At 32.1% G+C, this 21250-nt stretch overlaps 1 protein-coding gene and 1 long non-coding RNA gene across 3 annotated transcripts in view; one reads left to right on the top strand and one right to left on the bottom strand.

The window, feature by feature from the left end:
- LOC115933063 (protein eyes shut homolog) overlaps nucleotides 1-21250 on the top strand; it is a 300672-nt gene that overhangs the window by 26629 nt on the left and 252793 nt on the right. The window lies entirely within an intron of this gene.
- LOC129534079 (uncharacterized) overlaps nucleotides 15500-21250 on the bottom strand; it is a 117355-nt gene continuing 111604 nt past the window's right edge. Inside the window, exons 2-3 of one of the 2 annotated variants that reach the window (XR_008680497.2) lie at nucleotides 17176-17289; nucleotides 15500-15654 (exon numbers count right to left, since the gene is read on the bottom strand). This is a non-coding gene — a long non-coding RNA (uncharacterized lncRNA). Of the gene's footprint in view, nucleotides 15655-17175; nucleotides 17290-21250 lie in introns of those variants that run through there. The other variant, XR_010134276.1, reaches the window with a different exon arrangement.

Genomic DNA, 21250 nt, shown 5'->3' on the forward strand with positions numbered 1-21250 from the left:
GTCAACAAATATACCAATATTCTGAACATCTATTGTATGCCAGACATCTCTAATTTAATATATTGATTTCTCCAACACTAAATAATGTGATTTTGCATGTACTGTTATATTCATAAGAAAGACAAGAAAATTAAAGTTATAAGACAGACGTGTATATCTGTGCAATGGAAATAGTTGAAGCAAAAACCATCTATAAACTGAGATGCCTCTGTAGCTGTTTCATTTACAGAGACTTCTGGGGTGGTTAGAAAAAAGTTAATTTAAGTTTTAAGATTGTTACTTTCTTTATATATTTATCTTGTTTACACAGTAATGCTCAAGAAAAATTCATACCTAAACAGCCTTCATATTTTTGATAAAATTGATGAAATTCTAACCAGAAAAAGTAAAATAAGTAAAAAAAAATACTTAAAAGGTGGGAAAATATGATGAGCAATTCTATTTTTCCCCAATCAACTAATATAAACTATCTTAATTTAAATTTAATCACTTGCTTTAAGTTATAATAAATAACACACCAGAATAAAGATTAATAACGTTCTATAAAATATATGAAAAGAAAACTTCTATGATTAATACTATAGAATGAGTGATTATGTAATACCAATATCCACAATGTATTTTAATTAAATGATATTAACATTTCATATTGTAGAATGTTTAGTTGTTGCTTAGTTAACTCAGCAATAGAAATATTTAAAATAAAGTATTATTTTTCTAGAGGGTTAGGAATTTGTTTATGAGAATATTTTTATTCTATAATGCAGTTAATAAATACAATTTAGTTTATAGCTTGCAAGAATTAGTTTAGTCAGTGCATAATAAATTTAGTATTACCTAATTTAATCAGTTCATGGTAAATTTAGTACCTGTGTTTTTCTTTAAGCAGTAATCAGATAGATGGACCAAACAACAATCCGAATCAGTATCAAGGAAGTTCAATTCATCATATTTCATGAGCTCTGAATTATCTTTTGATTAAAATAGTAATAACCCAGGATTATATGTCATACATAATAAATATATATGATATATACATATACACATATATATCATATATATACATATATATACAGGGTTTACATTCAAAGACACATGCCAATCCAAGCACCGTTATATTAATTATTTTAACATCCTGTTAGCTGTCTAAAATGCTGGCTATGTCTAAATAATTTAATATATTTTTATACCATTATGAGTGTTCTTTTGGAGTTTGCTAGTGAAATTGTTAAGATAATAAGTATTGTTAGGGCCATTTTAAATGGCTTATATATGCAAATAATGTTTTCTGTATTACTAGATAAATTTTGAGAAATGTGACAAGTTTAAAGCAAATGTCTACTTTGCACTTTAGACTTTATTCTTCTGTTGATACACGTTTTGAGCAATGTTTCCTAAGCTTGGCTCAAGAATAGAACTTCTTGGGGATCTTTTAACAATCCTGATCATGAGGCAACATCCTAGGCCAATTAAGCCAGAAGTAGTGGGTTTGAGGCCCGTTTATTAGTATTTTGTAAAGCTATATGGGAAATTGCTGTGTGCAGCCAATGTCAGAGAACTGTACTGTAAAGGTACAGAAATCTTGCGATAAATCACAAATGCCATACTATTACAACTTTATGTGTACTAATAGGACATTTAAACAGATTGGAATGTGTAAATATAATATTTAACTGTCTCTGATCAATCAATATAATTTTTACAATAAAATGATTTTAATTTGGGATCTTTTCAGTCTTTTTCTGCTTATCATGACTTAGGGCTTTAAGGAATTTATCTATAAAAAGAAAACTAAACATAAAACTAAGAAAATTAAGATTTCATGAGAAAACAAGAAATAGTCTTTCTTATATACCCATATTATATTCATGCTGAAGGTATACTTTGTACTGACTTTTCAAATAATTTATTTATGTTCTTAGAGTTTCACCAAAATTGGTTGGAAGCATGCTGCTTAAAGTTTTAAATTGCAATTATACAGAAAACGAACTTATGTAGGTTGAATTCTCTCAATTCTTCATCATAATCAGTGAAGAAGACATGCATGTACCAAGAAAGGGTAGCCAAGAAGAAAGGAAGCTTTTTTTTTCTTCAATATTCTAATTATACCCACACAATTATTTGATTCAAAAAATAAAAAAGTGTGGAATAAAAAGTATGCATTATTTCCTGGGCATTAATTTATTAAATTATCAAGCCAAAACTAATAGTGCACTTTGGGTCAACAGGCCATTTAAGCATTTAGTTAAATTTATATGAGTACATTGCCTGAAAGATAATTGTAATCGTATAAGATGATTCAGTTCAATGATTCCAGGGTGGCATAAAGATAATGAATCTTTTGTATCATTCATCCTGGGAATATTAACATTATTGAGTCCTATGACTGCTAATGAGCTTTTTGCTAGGAAAAAGAATCAGTTACACAGAGAGATATTTTGATCATTATGAACACGATATTTTAAAAAGTAATTAGTATGCTTGTGAGTAAATAGCAGAATTAGAATTGGCTTTGATCATAAGGAAGCTGAATATTGCAAGCATCATAATCATCCTGTGAAAATTAATCCATTAATAAAACTAGAGAAGTTATAGAAGTTTTAAATAAAGTACAGTTAGGAAGACTTTGAAATATTGTCAGAGACAGAGGACATATGTCAAATATGAATAGAATAATTTGCTTTATATATAGGATGTTCCCCTGTAGTTATGGCACATAGGTTAGAATATTTGCAATGAAAAAATGCACCTTTTGACAAAGAGAAGTAGAAAGTCTGGAATTTGCAGCTCCAGAAACTTAAAAGTATCATAATAGGAAAATATAAACATAAAAATGTATCTAAATGATGGAACAAAATTTATCTGCGTATCCTTCTCTGCCCTCACCAATTTAGATTTCATTGTTAGCAATTAATGACTAATGAAGATAAATAATCCCTATGAGTTTGGAAAAGTGAAATCATGCAAATCTGAGTAGACAAACTCTGATATGTTAAGAATAGTTAGAAAAGGGGAAAAAAAAGAACACAATACAAAGAAACCAAAAAAAAAAAAAAAAACACCAACAAATAAGGAATAGTTTAATAGGCCGGGCATGGCAGCTCATATTTGTAATCCCAGTGTTTTGGGAGTCTAAGGGGAAAGGTTCACTTGTGGCCTGAGTTTGCTTCAAGTCTGGACAACTTTGTAAGATACTGTCTCTACAAAAAATAAAAAAAAAGAAAAAACTAGCCAGGCGTGGTGGCATGCACCTGTAGTCCCAACTGCTAGGGAGGCTGATTCAAAAGGATACTTGAGCCCAGGAGTTCAAGGCTGCAATGACCTAAAATTGCACCATTGCATTCCAGCCTGGGCTGGATATTTTTATATCCAGTGTGTGAACTATATCTCAAAAGGTGAAACACAATGCATTCAAAAAGATAAATGTAGACACATGATATGTGGCCTATATATTTTTAGTGGCGTAACACTTTAGTTTTATGTAACTTGCTTATGAACATGATACATATTCATATTATGCATTTGATTCAGAGGATTAAATGTATTTAGAATAGCTTTGGAGAAACTGATTGTTTAAAGAACTTTTTGTCATTGGTTTTGTCTGCAAAGAAATATGAACTTGAATTTCCATGTTAGATATCTGATAAAGAGTGAATGTAAAATATGATATTATAATACACTGCCAGGTGGCAATTCAAACCTTTCCAAGTGTGTGAGATAATGCAATAAATGAAATAAAAAGTGATATTCAGTGTAAGTGAAATTATATTATACTGAATGAGAATCTCCTTTTAAGATGATTTGCAATTGTGATATTTTTCTCATCTAGAAAAAGGAGAGTCAGCTAAGTATTAGGAGTAACAAGGGTACATTCTCTATTTTAAAAGATTCATGTAATTTTAAAATTAAATTTTGTACAGTTCTTACAATGTTAGTATTAGATTTTTTTTTTTTTTGGCTATCTTGGATACATACAGTTTTACACCAGGTAAAGTTGTTTCAGTCAAGGATGGACCACAGATACTAAGGTGGTCCTATAAGATAATAATAGAGCTGGAAAATTCCTATCTCTTAGTGGTGGTAGTCATGGTAATGTAGTAGTGCAATGCATTAGTCACGTGCTTGTGGTGATGATGGTGAAAACAAACCTACTGCTCTGCCAGTCATACAAAAAATATAAGCAAATATAATTATGTGCTACTTTATAATAAAAGATTATGTTATTGATTTGTGTATTTACTATACTATGTTTTTAATCATTATTTTAGATTGTATTCTTTCTACTTATTAAAAAAGATTTAACTGTGAAACAGCCTCAGGTAGGCCTTTCAGGAGGTATTCCAGAAGAAGGCATTATTATCATAGGAGATAACAGCTCCATGTGTGTTATTTCCTCTGAAGACCTTTCTGTGGGACAAAATGTGGAGGTGAAGGGCAGTGATATTGATGATCTTGACACTGTGTAGGCATAGACTAATATGTGTGTTCGTATCTTAGTTTTTAACAAGAAAATTTAGAAACTACAAAAGAAAATAAATTTAAAAAAATTTTTTTAAAAAGCTTATATAGTAAGGATATGAAGGAAAAAGCTTCTATAATAAGGATATAAAGCAAGAACATATTTTTTACGGTTGTGGAATGTTTTGGTGTTTTAACCTAAGTGTTATTACAGAAAAGTCAAAGAGTTAAAACCATTAAAAAGTAAATAAACCTAAAATGTTATGGTGAGTTAATTTATCATTGAAAAAATAAAATATATTTTTAGTAAATGTAGTGTAGCCTAAGTGTACAGTGTTTATAAAGTGTACACTGTTTATAAAGTGTACAGTGTTTGTGAAGTATACAATAGTGTAACATCCTAGGCCTCCACATTCACTCAACACTCACTCACTGACTCACCCAGAGCAACTTTCAGTCCTGCAAATGCTATTTGTGGCAAGTGCCCTATACAGTGTACCATTTTAAGTCTTTTAAACTGTATTTTTACCATACCTTTTCCTGTTTAAATATATTAAAATACTTACCATGTGATACAGTTGTCTCCAGTATTCAGTACAGTAGTACCTCATACAGGTTTGTAGCCTAGGAGCAATAGGCTATAGCATTTAGTCTAGGTGTGTAGGAGGCTATCCCATTTAGGTTTCTGTAAGTACACTCTGTGATGTTCACACAATAACAAAATTGCCTAATGATACATTTCTCAGAATGTATCCTCATAATTAAGTGACACTTAACTATATCATTCTAAAGATTGCTGAATGTGTTTCCTCCACAAAATCAAGAATTTTTAAGAGTGGAATATATTCTTATTCTTTAGCAAGGTAAAGATAAAAATATAAGAATATGAAATTATAATTTTAGAGTGTTTTGCTTTTGCTGCTTTCTCACATTCCAGGGAAAGCTAATTTGCTTTTCTGTGCGGAGATTGACACATAAGATGAAATGTAATTTTCTAACAACAGTATTTTCCAACTAAACAATAAGAGTGGCATTTTATTTCTGTGAATATCAATTCTGAAAGGAGAAAATTCTGCATAATGTATGTGTGTGGTTTTAAATATAATTGATTTTCACTCCATTCTTTTCGCTGAGATAATGAACTTTAAAGCACAAATTTTGTTTGGCCATATTAAAACAGATTAATTATCTCAGATAACAATGCATATTTGAAGGTATGCAAAATAAATTTAAGATGAGTTTGATTAAACATACTTCTTAAAAATAAAAGTATTTTCAAAAAGTAATTAAAAGAAGCAGTAATATCATAGGGCGACTCTTATAAAAAGTACTATTTTAATAAATAGACAAAAATAAATATAAGGCATGAGGAAAGTTACAGCGGGAATCTTATTAGTTGTATTGGTTCTGTTACAATGAAATTTGCAGAAAAGTTGTCAAGAGCACAAAGGGTAAAAAACTTGAGAAAGAATAACTTCAGAGAGAAGTTAACTATGGTTTCTGTCAGATATGACAGTATTTTTTTTTGAAGTGAATACAGAGGAAAATAAATATTTTGCCTTGCCAATTTTGTGCAGAGTGCCAACTTTTATGACAAACTAAAAATGTGATCCAGGGTGAAATCTCATAAATGAGATTCTGGAGGCAAGTTTGAATATCACTGATGCCTGATAGCTAATTAATTAAATTGCAAGTGGTTGAGAGAGAATTTAAAGTTCCCTCAAAACATTAACTTCAAAAGTTTCACAAGAAATTGTCACAATATCTAAATTAAGCATATTTGCTGAGATCATTTTTATTAGTTATTCAGTTTTCATAAATAAATATCCAATATCTCATTCCCGTTCTTAGATTAGATTTTTGTATATTCTGCTCATTCCTGCTTAAGACATTATATCCCATTATTATTTCTTCATTCATTAAAATAACCAGTAAATTCAAAATTGCAAAAAAAAAAAAATACTTTGGAAGAGACTAATTCAACTTAGATATTAGAAAAAAGTAAACCGGTAAACTTCTCTTTTTACTTATATCTGTCTGTGGTTAGATTTCTAGCTTTAAGATTGTTTAATTCATGTTTAGATGCAGAAGGATAGTCAAGCTGATTAAAATTTTGAGTCAATAACTTTAACTTTTCATTTAAGTAATTTTAAATGTATTAAATGGTTCAGATGTTGTAAAGCCAGTTGTATTTGTTATAGAATTTCAGTTTTCCATATTTTGAGTTGTGCATCATCCTGAAGGCTAAGAGTAATTAATTACGATGGTCAATGTCCAAAATTGATCTAATCAGGGCAGAATGGTGCTACATTCAAAGGAGATTTCTTCTTTGAACTCATGAATGATGATATAATCTAAATGTTATTTATAATCCTTTTCAAAAAAACAAAATTCAACAAATTTATCTTAGAATTTCATTTTACGAAAACGGTATTTTATTTATACAAACTCATATGCTTTTTTTAGGCAATTAGAATTACATTTTAAATACATTTTAGTATAGCTTGGAATATGTAGTAAGTAAATATAAATCAATAAATAGTTTTACTTTGATGTGATCATTTCACACTTGTGTGTATAGAATATTAATGTACATTTAGAGTGGTTAAACATATTTTTAAAACTATTTTTGAATACTGGTTGTAAATATGTGGAAGGTAAGGAATACTTATTCTCTATATTTCTTATTCTCTGTGTTTCCTAGAGACTACCATTTTGTCATGTAAATAAATATTGTTTTTAAAAATTTGCGACTGTTGGTAGTTTTTAACTGTAAGAACTTGGTACTTTAAGAATATTAATTATTCATTATATCTGATGTGAAATATTTCCTCAAGTTTTTATCTGTAAATGTTTATTTTTACTTTTCAAACTACTGAAATGTGTAAAAGGAATGTGTAAAAGGAAATATATAAAAGGAAAGTAAACATTGACCACAATACAGCATTTCCAGAGATAGCAAATTTTATTTTATCGTGCATTTTCAGACATTTATTCTTTTATGCATACAAACATATATAAATATATACACACATACACACACATATATAGTCAACATAATTTTTCATAGCTTGCCTTTTTCACTCAAAAAAGTGTGGCTATCTTTTTATGTCCATAAATATAAATCTATATCAGTGCTTACAATACAATAAAAAAATTTAATCATATTATTTATACCAAATGTATTTAATCAAATAATTTTGCTAAATATGTATGTTATATACTTTCAATTTGATACCTATAAACTTATGGATATATATCTTTGCGTCCAGTCTTTCAATGTTTTATGAAAATCCATTTCTAAAATTTGAATTGCTGAATCAAAGGTAATGTCATTAAATTTACTAGACATATATTCAAAAGGAGTATTTCTAAAAGGCTGTACAAATTTATATACACGTGGACATTGTATATAATTCTCAACACTGTCACACTCAAAAACCTTGTATATTATAATTTATTTTCTTCTTTCAAGACATAATAGAATAAATATCAATTTAATTTTAATTTATGTGATTGACAATGAAGTTATGCATTATTTTCATTTTTTTCACTTGTGTGTTTATTTTAAATTTTTTGTTGATACCATTCATGTCATTGCAATTTTTAATTGGTATTCAATTGCATTATATTATTTATTAGAAATCATCATGTAGAAATTTTTCAACATTTTATTATGAAAATTTCAAATGTGTAGTGAAAGCCGGTATGGTGACTCATGCCTGTAATCTCAGCAATTTGGGAGGCCAAGGCAGGAGGATTGCTTGAGTCCAGGAGTTCAAGACCATCCTGGGAAAAATAGTGAGACCCCCGTCTCTACAAAAAAAAAAAAAAATAGCTGGGCGTGGTCGGCCACACGTTTAGTCCCAACTACTCAGGAAACTAAGGTGGGAGACTAGCTTGAGCCTGGGAAATTGAGGCCGCAGTGAGTCATGATTATGCCACTGAACTCCAGCCTGTGTGACAGAGCAAGACCCTGTCTCAAAAAAAAAAAAAAAAGGGCAGTGAATTTAAAGGTCTTTTACAATGAACATCATTGATCTACCACCTAGATTCTAACACTAATATTTATTTAAACTTGTGGCACAAACCAATCCATATTTCCTTCATCCTATCCATACATTATTCCACCTTATTTTTGGATGCAATTTAAAATACTTTGCAGGAATCAGCGTACTTTCGCTTAAATACCTTATTATTACTATCATTAACTAGAGTTCAAATTTATTTATTTTAATGTAAAATTTACATATAATAAAATGCACAAACCTTAAGTGTACATTCCAAATTTTGACAAATATATACACATGTATAACCCACACCTTGGTATTTTAGTACTCATGTGGATAGTTTGTATTTCATGGCTTTACTTTTCCCGTTTCTCTTTTGAACTCTTTAATGTGTTTCCATGTGAATTTTTAAACGTAATTAATTGTGTGAATTTTCCCTTTTATGTATTCTGGGTTTTGAGTCTTCCCTAGAATTGCCCGCACATCAACATTGTAAAATTACTTATTATTAGTCTTCTGGTATCTAATTCAAATGTGATCGGAAGTTGAATGAAATTCCTCCTGTTTTATAGCAAAGTTGAGAGAAATAATGAAAAATTACCAACATCAACTCCCTCCCATATTTAAAAAAGAGGGCAGAACAAACACATTGTTCATGACTATTAATCAAAACAGAACTAATTCCAACCAAACTATGTAAGAGAAAACTGGAAATCTCCTGGTATTTGTTGAGAGGAGACTTTGAGGACATAATAAGTCAGTATTCCTATTTTTTCCGCATCTATTGCTTAAAAAGTACAATTTGAAAATAATTCACATATAAGTACCTGAAAAGAAAAAAAAACAGTCATTCAAATCAAGGAAAAAAAAATCTAAAACATGAACAAAGATAAAGTTTACAGGTAACATTCTGTATGACAATTTTTCTACTTGCTGTTTGAAACAAACAAAAAAAACATGAGCAGTTTTATTTTTAAATGTGAAAAATCAAGGAAGTACCCCAAACAATCATAACCTGCTAGTATAATTTATACAACAGGTTATGCTCAGAAATTTCTTTGAAAGCACTGAGGGAAAAAAAGGAATAGAAACCTAAAATGTTTTTGTCTTATTTAAAAGATTTTTCATAATGCTTATTAAGAAAGCTCTGGGGTTTACAAAAAACAGATAATAAAGCTCAAGTTTAAAATGAACAGAAGAGTATTTATGTAGGAACTCTTCAATGTGATATGTATTATAAAGTGTTTCCAGGTTAGTGTATTAAGCCTCTATTATTTTCATTTCAAAATAGATTGCCTTCTCAGGTAACAGGGGGTTCAAAGAAATATTAATAGATGGAATTATAAAACTATCTTTCTTCAGAAAAAATGTAAGCAATTTATGAAGACAAATTGTAGTTTTCATTCACCAAAGTTAGGACCTCATACACCTACAGAGATATTATCCCAATCGACAAATGACCATCATTCACTTCTAAATCTCAAGTCCATGGTCCATTACTCTGTGAATCTTTTTTGTTTTTGAATATAGTTAGAATTCACCTCTCTTTCCTTGGTGATCCACTTACCCACTGCCAATTACACTAGGATTCCTCTAGCTCTAAGTTGTATGCATGTGTTTATTTGTCTGTCTCTTTCAAATGGGCTGTGAGCCTCTAAAGCAGGAAGTGGTGTATCATTCTGTTATTTGAACTTTAGAGTCTTGAATGCTACTTATTCTTTGAATAGGTAAGTGACTTAAATACAGGAATGGAAAAGAAGATTATTTAGAGTATTTGTATCAAGTGTATCCACATTTCTGAATCTCAGTTACTATCACCCTAAACCCCATCAAAACCATCCCTTACCGAACCTGCTTCAATGCTTACAATCAGTCTCCTACTTTACCTTAGTCATTCTCCTAAATATTTGAGTGGAGCAAAGGCTACTCTGACAGACTGTTAGGACAACAAATGTGAATTAAAACTGTCTTAGGCAAACTTAAAAGTGTGTCACGCCATGGAGTTATCACTTCAAAAAGGCTTCCCTGTCTCTTCCCTACAATGGGCCTTCACACATTATTCTGTATCACATCACTCTTTCATTCAGATATTTACAACCTGTGCTTCCCCTGTTGACTTGTGTGAAGAGTTTACTGCCTGCTTAACCACAAACTGCAAATGTCACAAAAATAGTTTTTGTCTTTTTTATTTAATATACAAAACATGAGCACAAGTACCACAAAGGCCAACATTTAGAATGTTTTTGTTTATTCATGTGTTCTTTCTTCCAAGAACAGTGTCTGGCATATTTCAAAGCTCAATAAATATTTCTGGAAAGAATGGATAAATATTTTTCCATAGCATAAGATGCATGTGGAGAAAACATTTGTGGAATTATACATTATTTAATTCATTAATGTTTATGTTTATTTAAAAGCCTCAACTAATCAAATTTAGTAAAAAATTAAATTTCATGAGCAAAACATGTTTTTATAACTCAGCTTGAGCTTGTGTTATACATTTTTACATGTATTACATGTGTTTCTATTATAACCCAATAACTTTAATGATGAGAGTTCTAAACTATAGTTTCATGTTTATAATTTACACTAGTAGACATAATTTTGTGTACATCTTGTTGAATCAGTGACTCACTACTTAATTTTAAGTTTTGGAGGAATGGAAAAAATAAAACATTGACAAGATACTTTAAATTGTTGAACTTCCCCAAGAAACATGTAATTATATCCTTAAAAATATCCATTCAATTTGATAAAATTATGCATCCACACTGCGAAAGACCCAGACCAATGAGAAATTAGATATCTGGATGTTTTTGTCATGCTTTGTTACATAGGCTGTAACAATAAAGCTATTTTTATTTTCTTCATGTCAACATTATAAGCCCACTATGAAAGCAAAATACAACAGATAAATAGGTATTTGTGTTTAATTAACCAAAAATTTGAAACTAATTATATGTTTTGATATTTCTATTTACAAAGTTTAAAAACTGCCACTATTTCCCACACTATTATTCTCAAAGTTGGCATGTTATTACTTTTAATTGGTCAAGAAAGAAAAATGTCTCACACTTGACATTTTCCAACATATTCACTTCTTGAAACAGCTGCAGTTTTACTAACCTGTGTTTCGAGAAAGATTAACAATCAGTCTATTTTTATTTCATGGAGAAATTCATTTTGAGCTATTATTCCATCTTAGATCTCTAGTATTTGATAGGCTTACAGTGGAAAAGGTTAATATTGTCTCCTGGATAGAATTAGCATCCATCAGATGCATTGACTGGACCTATTTCTTATTATCGATATTTTGAGATATTCACAAAAATCACTGCAAGAGGCAGAATAAACTGTTCTCTTATTGGTGCTGGTATCTCTGTGGGGGAAAAAAAAAGCATAATTGACTGTAGCCGTGGGGATTCAGACAATTGTATGGGGACTGATAAGAGGGATTTATACAAGGTTTCATATTTCTAATCTCATATGGTTTCTTTGTAGACATTATTAGACTTACTGTTTTGCTATTGTTATAATCTTTTCCAGATGAAAAGATATGGCTAATGTATGTTCCTATGGAATTAAAACTACTCTCAAATTAATCTTAATGTATTTAGGCTATGCTTGAAAGGAAAGCACTAATAAACTTGCTTCCATGAAACAATATAAATGCCCCTATGTAAGCTACCTAATTTTAAACCGGAGTATGAATCTATAAATTCTGCATTACTTAACTTTAGTATTCATAATAAGCAACGTGTATTTAGATGTATTTTGAATCTATCACGATACATAAATGATAGTTTTAAAAGGAAATAATAACTCATATAAAGAAATAGACATAGAAACTAAGTGACATGAGTTGTACTAAAATCCCAGTATCATTGTTTTCTTTGCAAAACAGATATACTGACGGCTTACCTAAAACAATAGGGAAAGGAATTCCATAGAATAGCCCATGAGGGTAGATAGTACTACCGAGAAAATTGCCACTTTTGTTTTGATTACTATGTGTCCTATATATATCTTTGTCAAAGTCATATTTTAGAAACAAATTTCATGCAACTAACATAATTATATAACTACTAAAAATTTTTATGTTTTAATTTTGAAATCAGAGGTACAATTTCAATGCACAGTACTTATTTTCCTGATTGGGATTTGGCGGTACCACAAAATGCACGTAAATTACCAGCAACTTGTTTTCATGTTCATGAGGGGACATTATGCTTTCATCATTTGCATTTCTGAGTACCTCCCTATGTTGTTGTATAGCTTTCATTTGCTTGAGAATAAGGATGGAGGGAATATAAAGATGATGTCAGAGATAATACTTAATAGTTGACATTTAATTTAGGATTATATAAGAATATAAGAGCCATCCTTATCCATGAGGTATGTTACATATATTGAAGGAATAACAATGAGGAGAAAACTCTTGCCCATAGTCCAGGAGTCTGGGATGAGGTTCTTCTTGAAGGTTTACTTGAATCACTAGGGGCTCAGCTATAATTACTTAGCAATGCAACAGGTCAGGGAGAAAAGGCCCTATGTTGTAGCCTTTTGGAACCACCCTGGGTTCCAGAGTTACAACAGGACTCAGGATTTACCAAGAGGCTGATGGGAGAACTGTATGAAGTCAGAGGTCTTTGCACAAAAGGTTAGGAATCACTACCTGCTATCCCCAGATGAAGGAAAATGAAATTACAGTGAGAGCTCATAAGTGACAGGTGCAGTGGAAGCTGAGATGAACCTTCCACTTGATCAAGATCACTTGATCACATGATCACTTTTACATTCTTTCTAAGCTGAGAGACTCACACTCGATACAGAATCAGCAGTGATCACTAGCAGATGTCAACAGCACATAACCAATTCTGTGTCAACAGCACATAACCAATTCTTTGGAAACCGTAGAAATCTGAGGACATAGCACTCAAGGTATTTGTTTGTTTGCTTCCCCTACCACCATGAAACCTTATAAAATAAGTTCCATTTATCCCCCCAACCCCTCCCCTATGAATAGGCACTATCTTAAGGAGACAAAAACTAAGAAGGAAAGGTGTCTGGGAGACTAAACATTTTTACCTAGAAGACACTGAAAATCTACATTGGACTAAATTTTTATCTGAATAAACATTTCATATTTTTTAATGCTAAAAATGGGTAGGATCTTCTAAATTTAATAGAAACATAAAATGTATATTTTTCTGAACATCTAGTAATAAGAGCTGTTCTTTTAAACCTGCTATAAACAAGAGAGTTTGAATCATTAAGTTCACAAAGATGGATCAAGGACCAGGGGCATCTACAAGTCAATGAAGTAAGAGAGAAAGATAATACAAAGTCTTGGACCTGACGGTTGGGATAGCAAGATGAAGAACATAACCTCTGTGAATCTTCTGGATCAGCCAATAGAGATAAATGTGGGTCCACACTCACATAAAAATAAACAAGCAAAGGAAGAAATCCTCTGGGTCCATGTGTTTCCAAATGGAGAGTTCAGAAGAGATATACAGTTTACCGTTGAACAACATGGTTTGAACTAGGCAGATCCATTTATATGCAGATTTTTTTCAATAATTACAGTAGGCCATCACTATAGCTGGGTTCCTCATTCACATTCATCTGCCAAAATCAGATAGAAAAATAGTATTTGCAGGAAGCTAAATCCGCATATATGGAAGGCCAACATTTTGTGTCCATGATTTCCACAAGGCTGACTGCGGGACTTGAGTATGCGTGGATTTTGGTATATGCGGGCAGTCCTGAACCCAATCCCCTGAGGATACTGAGGGATGATTGTATAGATATAGATATATAAATATAGATATAGATATATACACCATACACCTGTTCTAAGTGATGCATGTATTAATACATTCAATTTAAGTGATGACCCTAACTCATCCTATTACTACTCCCTTTGATGACCGTTGTGGAAAATGAGGCAAAGAGGTTAAATAATACGTTCAAGGATAAAGAGTTAGTAAGTGACAGAGCGAAAATTTGAACCGAGATAGTTTGGCTCCAGCTACTGTGTCCTGACTGCCATAACACTATTTCTCTTGCTCCCGATTTTGGTCCAATGGACAATGTACTGGAAAGCCTGTAGTTTACTCAAGTATGGAACAGAAACCAGGATGTAATTTCCACAAAGGAGCTCTGAGAAACAGCTGAGATATAATTTAAAATTTCTCTGAAATAAAGTATGTTGGCAAATGGAGTAAAAAAGGTATACATGAATTATGTTTTTGGTGAGCTATCCAGATCATTCTGCTGCATGTAGACAACACATCAATGCAGATATTGTGTGATTACTTGGTTCATATGCTTTGTTTGATTGGCTATAATCCAGGTGATGCTGGATGGTATAAATATTGGTTAAAAATCGTTGAATTTTATCTTCAAGAAGTAGCCTAAAGTTATTCTCTCTGTGTGTGCCCTTAGAAAATCCAAAACTCATTGAAAATAGTATATCAGTTTTCCTGATAAAAGAGAAAAAAAGAAGGAATTACTAAATACCTGGAGAGAAAAGTTTTCGTTTTTTTTTTTGGGGGGGTGGGTGGGGAGGAGGGTCTTCTCAATAACAGAAATCTATTACTACCACCCTGTGGTAGAAAACTTTGCATTTAGCAGTGAGGACTTAAAAATAGAGTTTTTTTGTTTGTTTGTTTGTTTCGTTTTGTTTTTGTTTTGACAAGGTTTCGTTCTGTTGCCAGGTTTAGAGTGCAGTGGCCGGATCACAGCTCACTGCAGCCTTGACTTCCCAGGCTCAAATGATCCTCCCACCTCAGCTTCCTGAGCAGCTGGGACTACAGGTGCATGCCACCATGTCCAGTTAACTTTTTTATTTCAGTTGAGACAGGGTTTTCCCATGTTGCCCATGCTGGTTTCGAACTACTGAGCTCAAGTGATCTGCCCGCCTTGACCTCCCAAAGTATTGGGATTACAGGTGTGAGCCACCACGCTTGGCCATTTTTGCCAGTCTATGATGATTTCAATACCTTCCACCTGAATGGAAGCTGCACAGATACCAGCTTTCAAGGAACCTAAATAAGGTCTTGGATAATGTTGATATTAGCCGCAATCATGACAGATTATTCTTGAGTGGAGGGTCCTTCCTTTGATCCTGTGTGCTGTTATAGAAGCCTACAGACTTCTGAAGTGACCTTGCATTGAGATGCTGGTAGAAAGATGAAGAGAAATAAATCATTATTTGATGCAAGACTACAATTGAAAATAATATATGCATGTAGCTAATACTTTCCAACTTACAGTTTGGGGGTGTCTATCCATTCGTTCATCAGTAATTACTTAGTAAAAGCCTGCACTGTCAGTACTGTACTTAGTACTGGGAGCACACTGGGAGTGGCTAAAGGTGGTTCCTGCTTTCTTGTAGCTTACTGTGAACTCTTTGAATTATGATACTTAAGAGTGTTCCTCATTTATTGTTCCATGGAACATTACTCTGGGCAAGGCTAATTGTTTAGCCTTCACAAAAATCTCAATGCTCAAATGAAGGTAGGAAATGCTGTTTCTTGGCTCACTCTTAGAGATTAATCGTGCGTATTAGTAATTTAAAGCACAGGAGAGCCCTACAATTAACAAGCCTGTCTAACCAGCATTTTTTTCTCAAACTTATTTGAGCATGAATAATTTTTAAAAATATTATAACTGCTTATATATTATTAGGTAAAATACCAGTTTGGGATGCAATCGTCTCTAATATAATGTTCATATGCATTAGTATGTTTTGAACTTCTGATCCTTTGTGAATCTGTATCAAATTTGAGTTGCTTCGGTTCTCTGGCTTCTCTCTTTGTTGAAAGCAGAAGCGCATCATTCTAATGATGTTCTTGAAGGACTGTCATTTCCCTAATTAATGACTTTGTTCTGTTAGAACTACTGAAACAAAAATCTTATCATCCCACTAAATAGTTAGAATAAGATATTAACAATGCTTTTTCATCCATATCAATTTTAAATGCTTTGTTATCCAAATCAATTTTTCTAATGGTAATGAATATTTCTAGTTTTATAAATAAAAAGTAAAAAAATGATGTACCATTCCTTATTTTTTTATGGAAAGCCTACTGACATATTTGGCATTAATAAGGAGAATTATCAAGCACCTTTACTTAAAAAAAAAAATTCTTCCTGCATTTAACCTAGAATATGCTGTGGAGAATTGGTCTGTGAGAGAAGCCTCACTGTACATGAAAACCTGTAATTCACAGTGCCTGCTCCTGTCTTTCATTTCAGGATTCATATTGGTCACATTTTTGTTATCTGCACATACGGTGCATTTACATAAAAATCACATATTTCCCAATATTCAGTAATGTAGGCCTTTGTTTTTATTTGGTTCTAGCTGCATACATATCTATCTGTTTGAAGTTTATGTGAAGATTCCAAAATGAATTCACATATACCACATAACCAAAATATTAATTATTCATTATCTATTGCTGCATAAAAATTTATCCCCAAATGAAGTGCCTTAACAAAAAACTTATCTCAGAATTGTGAATGTAGTTCAGTTGTGTTCCTCTGGCTCAAGGTCTCTAAGGACACTGAAGTGAATCAGCTTATCCAAGATGTTATTTAGGCACAGTCATCTTAAAGCTGAATTGGAAGATAATCCACCCCAAAACTTGTCAAAGGGACTGACAGTAGGCCTCAAAAGACGCTCTTTCACACTCACTCATGTAGCTATAGGCAGGCCTCAGAATTTTACTGGCTGTTGATGAGAGATATCAATTCGTCTTCAGATGGCCCTCTCTCCTCATAGGGGTGCTCGCAATAGGCTCTTTTTCCACTGAGATAGGGGATTGGAGAGAGAAATAGCAACACTCAGAGCTCAAGGCTGAAGGTACTTTCTTTTTATAACTTAATCTCAAAAGTAATATCCCATTATTTCTGATATTTTCCATTCATTAAAAACAAGTCTTTAAATCCAACCCAGACTCAACGGTAGGAATACCAAGACTCAGAGATCATTGGCAGTCACCTTAGAAGCTGCCTACCACACCCATATTCTGTATTTGGTGAAAAGACAGTGATGTCACAATTTCTAGACTGTTTTCTCTCTTACATTTCCCAAAGAGATAAACCGTTATTTAACTAAACTGATTTTTTTTTTTGAGATAAAAGAGCTGTTTTATTGACGCTTTATGTGCTAGGTATTTTACATGCAGTAACTCCTTAGATTCCAAACGGTCCTGTGAAGTAAGTACCATTATCTGAATTTACAAATAAGGAAAGTGAAGCTTGTGGAGGTCATTGGCTCAAGGTTATGTGGATGATGGATTCTTTTTTTTTTTTAATTATACGTTAAGTTCTAGGGTACATGTGCACACCGTGCAGGTTTGTTACATATGTATACATGTGCCATGTTGGTGTGCTGCACCCATTAACTCGTCATTTACATTAGGTATATCTCCTAATGCTATCCCTCCCCCCTCCACCTACCACACAACAGGACCCAGTGTGTGATGTTCCCCTTCCTGTGTCCATGTGTTCTCATTGTTCAATTCCCACCTATGAGTGAGAACATGTGGTGTTTGGTTTTTTGTTCTTGCGATAGTTTGCTGAGAATGATGGTTTCCAGCTTCATCCATGCCCCTACAAAGGACATGAACCCATCATTTTTTATGGCTGCATAATATTCCATGGTGTATATGTGCCACATTTTCTTAATCCAGTCTATCAAACTATACTACAAGGCTACACTAACCAAAACAGCATGGTACTGGTACCAAAACAGAGATACAGACCAATGGAACAGAACAGGGCCCTCAGAAATAATACTACACATCCACAACCATCTGATCTTTGACAAACCTGATGAAAACAAGAAATGGGGAAAGGATTCCCTATTTAATAAATGGTGCTGGGAGAACTGGCTAGCCATATGTAGAAAGCTGAAACTGGATCCTTTCCTTACACCTTATACAAAAATTAATTCAAGATGGATTAAAGACTTAAATGATAGACCTAAAACCATAAAAACCCTAGAAGAAAACCTAGGCAATACCATTCAGGACATAGGCATGGGCAAGGACTTCATGTCTAAAACACCAAAAGCAATGGCAACAAAAGCCAAAGTTGACAAATGGGATCTAATTAAACCAAAGAGCTTCTGCACAGCAAAAGAAACTACCATCAGAATGAAGAGGCAACCTACAGAATGGGAGAAAATTTTTGCAATCTACTCATCTGATAAACTGATATTTTTTAAGAACGTCAGGCTAACAGATATTAAATAAGACAGACACAAATATATATAAAAAAGGAAAATGTCTCTACTGCAAAGTAATGTAACTAAGTTTGAATCATAGATATACAAATTCAATTTAATTCAATTCAATAAATAATAGTTTACTACTGTTTGAGAAAACTATTATTAAATCCTGTACAGGATACAAAATGAAAAAGAAAAATGCCATGGTTTTAACTATGGGTTTTTGTTCAGGCTCATCTGCTTATTGGTTGGGTGACTGAAACAAGTTGCTTACAGCAATAAGTGTTCTCATCTCACAGGGATATTGTGAGGTGAAAATGAAATAAAGCATATACAACCATGTAACTATGTAAAGTTCTTAGCATTATGCCTAGTACATGGTAATCACACAGTAAATAATAATAATAATGATCATAATGATAATAGTAAAGTAAGCAATAACCTAACACTTGCCAGAGCTGTTCTAATTGCTATATAACTATCAACTCATTATTTTGTTATTATTAGTCAAGCACCATGCTGCTCTGGGGTTGTATCATGGCGGTGCTACCTAACAGCTGACTGATTTTTAATCAAGTTATTTGATCTTCTCTATGCTCCAAGTTCCTTGTTTGTGAAATGAAGATAGCAATAGTGCTGTAAACTCAGTATTGGAAAAGTTTTTTGGAACAATACCTGGTACATTCTATGTGTTAATTAATTTTTAATGCAAAATATTATTGCATTATAATTATAAAGTAAAATAATTATAATACCTGACAGAAACACTTCCTAAAGAGAAGGACAAAATATAATTAGAGTACTAATGACCTCTTTGTAATGTATATGGGGAGAATAAAAAAATAATATCGTGGGAAATACATGAAATTTGCTATGGGAGAGTATATAGAAAAATTGAATTTTAAGAATAGACTTTATTTGTTTAGGTTTCTTACCTCTTAAGAGTAGTTTTCAATAGTGTATGCATATGAGAAACACCTGGAAACTTTTCAAACTCTAAACATTCTGGCCCCATCCAATTATAACTTAAGTGTTCTGAGGTGGGCTGTCAGCTTTCATGTATTTACTATTTCAAGGTGATTCTAATATGTAGTAGTATTAAAAGCCCCTGCCCTGAGGCATTGATTTTCAACTCTTAGCTTGCACCAGTTTCACCCCAAGTATCAGAAGAAAAACAGAGAAGTAATAGAGAAGCAAAAAGTCTCAATTTGATCTAATATGAAGAATATTTTGTTTCTGAAGAATATGGTTTTTTCCATTTATGTTTAACAAATGTCCTATACTACTCAACTATGTAAAGATAACTGAATAGAAGTTTGTTTTAAAAGACAGTTTTGGAAAGACAGATGACATTTATGTCTAGAAATGTTACATAAGAATTTCTTAATAAGGTGCACCTTTAATGGTTACACATCAGAGACCAAAAACAAAGGATTTACTGGACTGTACATTGAAATAATTTATGCTTTTCCCTAGCCCACCTGGGAGTAATGCTGAATTATTAGTGATTTATTTACATATTATCTTCAACATTGACTCCTATTGCTGGAGTTACTGGAAACAGGAGGCAGAATTAAAGATGGTTCTCATGCTGTTGTCCATAATGTTGTGCTATGTGGTAGAGAAGGATGCTACGTGCAGGAATCACAAAAGAATAAAGCCAATGTTAAGTTTCATTCATTTTAATTATAAACATGTTGTACTGCTCAGTGATGTTAGGAAAAGGATTTTAATAAAACCAACCATTCTTCTTAGTTTTATTTCTCCTGCTCCCACAGATAAATTTTAAGGATATGTGTAGTTTAATTTTAAACTGTGCTTAATGCAATGAAGTAGTGGTGCATCATGGCAGGGCCTCAAGCATTTCAGTTAAGCTCCTTTTTTAGAACTGGATACCTAGTTATGACTATAGTTTCCTCATGTCTAAATGAGAATAGTGGCGTTTACCCCTCTGGGTGGTTGTGAGGGTTACATAAGATAGCACATGTCAATCACTTATCCTATACCTGCTCATGATAAATGTTAGCTGTGAGTTTTGTTATTATCTTCATCCTGTATTTCAGTTATTTATTTATTTCAAGTAAATAAAATGCAATAAAACAGGAAACTTTGAAATATAGTAATAAAATATCTGTTTCATAAAAGTTACCAGATGTTAAATATTAAAACTTGAATTCAATGCATAATTTGTAAATATCTAACATATATGAAATTCAGTATCAAATTAAATTCAGAATATCAAATTAAATACTATATTATAATTTGGCAACTTCTAACTTAACTAAATCCAAAATTAATCAATCAAATTAAGTTGCCTTTTACTCTGAATGCTGTTAGAATAATTGATAAAGCCTTTTTTTAAAGTTATGAAAATGTTCATTTTTTAGAAAACTTTAATTATGAAAAGTGAAAGCTATAGAATAGAAATGTGTTTTGAAAAAATGATCAAAATTAGCGAATATTAAGATGAACATACAAATTGGTACAATGATGCTAAGTATGATTATCCTAGAAATACCATTTTCAAAATAGTTGA

This window comes from Gorilla gorilla, chromosome 5 (genome assembly GCF_029281585.2).
Source record: "Gorilla gorilla gorilla isolate KB3781 chromosome 5, NHGRI_mGorGor1-v2.1_pri, whole genome shotgun sequence".
In the NCBI taxonomy this organism is placed as follows: Eukaryota; Metazoa; Chordata; class Mammalia; order Primates; family Hominidae; genus Gorilla; species Gorilla gorilla.